Source organism: Morone saxatilis, unplaced genomic scaffold, assembly GCF_004916995.1.
Source record: "Morone saxatilis isolate NCDOM2014 unplaced genomic scaffold, NCSU_SB_2.0 Contig17, whole genome shotgun sequence".
Lineage (NCBI taxonomy): Eukaryota > Metazoa > Chordata > Actinopteri > Moronidae > Morone > Morone saxatilis.
The window spans coordinates 23,818,832-23,821,727 of record NW_023339729.1 but is presented as its reverse complement, the minus strand read 5'-3'; positions in this window follow the sequence as shown (position 1 = coordinate 23,821,727).

The window sequence follows — 2,896 nt, the reverse complement described above, 5'->3', positions numbered from 1 at the left end:
CCCCCCCCCCCCCTATCCTCCTGCACCCGTAACCCACAAAACTCTGCCGCCTACAAACACACACACACAGAAACAACAGCAGTCCTCTTATCTGATCGAGCCATACACATGGCCCTGGAGAGATAAAGGAAAAACATTAGCCCACTGCATGCCTCAGAGTGTGTGTGTGTGTGTGTGTGTGTGAGAGTGATGGCCTCTCTCCCACTGTGAACTGAGAGATGTCGGACTGTGTGCACCATGGGGAACACAAACTGTAATGCACAGTGGTGAATCTGTGAGAACATGATTCTGAGTGGACTGTGACACCTGCTGGCTGCATGTGTTACTGCAAAGAGTGAAAAATAGTTTGGTTTATTCAAACTGGTTTATTTAGTAGCATATTGAACTGTTGATGGATATAATGCTTGTTCAAACTGTATTTCAGTGTTCTTTGTAAAGGCTGTGTTGTTTGGACTGTGTGTGTGTAAACACCAAGGACAAAGATTGAAATACGCCCAGGACTTTATCATCCTATCCCTTACAAAGTTGGAGCTATCTTTTTTAATAAGAAAATTGTCAATAAACCAAACTAAAAGCAGGTGGAAAGTGCAACATCGGACCTGTGATATCCAGCATCCCTCATATCTAAAATACATAATTTTCCATACTTCCATTTGCCTTTTTATTTTTAACTCATAACAACATAGATGTACTGTAGATCATTAATTGCTTAACCACCTGCCCTCTTTTTCTTAATGTTGTTTCTGCATATAAAAAGTAGGTTACCACCTCCAGAAATAGCATGACGGGCATGATTACCGCTGTGAAAAGCTTTGTATGCTGACTCAGGGTGCACAGAAAGCCAACTCATAATTTGAAGAGTTGCAGTTGCTTAACATATTTTATTTGACTGAGCCCATTTGCTGTGTTTGTGTGTGTGTGTGTGTGTTTCCGGACAGCTGCTGTGAGTGTCTGAGTCAATGACATTATGTCTGACTCTATTGCCTTTAAACAGCATAACACGCACTACCAGAGGCGCAGTTTTGACAGCAAACACCGAATGAAACACATTTTCAATATGTGGCAAAATTAGCTCTTTTGGGACATTTGTATCAGTGTAGTAGTTATAGTAGAAGCTCTGCATGTGTGACTTTTTTGACAATTTCTAGATGGGAGTCTAAGATGAATCTGCACAGTTTTGTTTTTTTTACTGGAAGTTAGATCTTTAAAGCATCCATTTGAAGTTTCACAGATCTTCCATGGGTGACATGTCACACAACTCTTCTTCAGTACACCATTTACACCAAATGTTTTCAGCTATCTTCATTTACTGTGCCCCATCACTTCTACATAAGCATGTCAGTGTTTGCTCATGACTGTGGTACTGTTGAGCCATGTTTCAGTAGAACATGGGCCTAAACAGGTGAGTCTCCACACCTATCCCATGAACCTGTTTTGGAGTAAGAAGAGATGTTTTTTTGCTGCCTTGTACCTGAGATGAGCTGCTTTTGGATGCATTTTGGTCAATGTAAAATGTGTGTGTCTTTGCATTTGTTAACACCTAAGTGATTTGTCCTTGTATTTTCAGTGAAATTATTGGGAAAGCGACGAGAATGCGCTATTTTTGTGATTTCACTTTGACTATGCACATCTATTTTGACACTGATCGATATATTAGCACAGATACCACATAAACAAAGCTTATGTGATCTTTTTCTTCAAAAAATACAATTTCCAAAATGTCATTGTTCTTAGTTAATATAAAAACTGTTAGATTAGACCATTCCAGTAGAGTCTACTGGATTATATTTGTTTTCCATTAACAGGATTTCTTTGAGAACAGTTGGAAGTGTAGTTTTTGAATGGATGTAACTTAAAGCTAGACATACTTTGACATTAGTTAGGGTTATTTGTCAATGTTCAGTGATAGGGGAAATTTAAATATACTGTCCTTGGAAAAGTAATCTGAATATTTGGATTGAAAGAATACAGAATGTATTTACTAATATTGAAAAATCAATATTCACCCATGAAAAAGTGCATTTAGGTAGAAAATGTGGTGTCCTAACTGGTTTTAGGTTTAACACTTCTAATTATAACAGAGCTACATAGCATTAGTGAGTTAGTGACAGTAATTTATAGAAGATCTTACCTACAGAGTAAAGAAGGAATTCCACATTCTTTGATCAAACGTGACGTCTTTCTGTCAGCTAGGAGTTCATTTAAATGGTTTCCTTTCTGACTTTGCTTTAAAATGTAATACAGTACTTATGTGAAAAGGCTGAAGACTGAAGGCTGAAGAGTTCTGGAGTCCAAAACTTATACCATGTATACTGTCTTTGGTCACCTTGACTTTTTTCCCAATGAAATCTGTTGAAACTTTATTAATAAACTATGAACATCTAGAGGTTATAATGAAAAACAATACTTATAAGACACAACACAACTTAATAAATTAAACACATCAGTTTCACAGCTGACATACGTGTGTGTGAGTGTGTGTGGGTGGGTGGGTGTGTGCATGTGTATGTATATATGTGTATATGCCTTTGCAGAACAATTTAAGCACATTTTGTTGGTAATATTGTACTTTTACGTATCATGTATTTGTATAATAACATTGTGATGTGAATATAAGTATTTCTTCCAGCACTGGCTCATTCAGAACATTCACTTTGTGTTTTCAGTTTCTGAGAGCTGAGATGTTGCAGACCTGACAGATTCGGATATTGCTTTATAATCTATCAAGTGACAGCGAAAACATACAGTATTTGTTACTGTTTATTTTCTAGAACATTTAAGTGCGCTAGGCCTTGATAAGACACTGCCAGTTGTGTTAAGGACACAATTAACACAAAACAAACACCTCTCTGTTTCTGTTTCCTTCATTCACATTGAAAAGAACCCACAGTCTTAA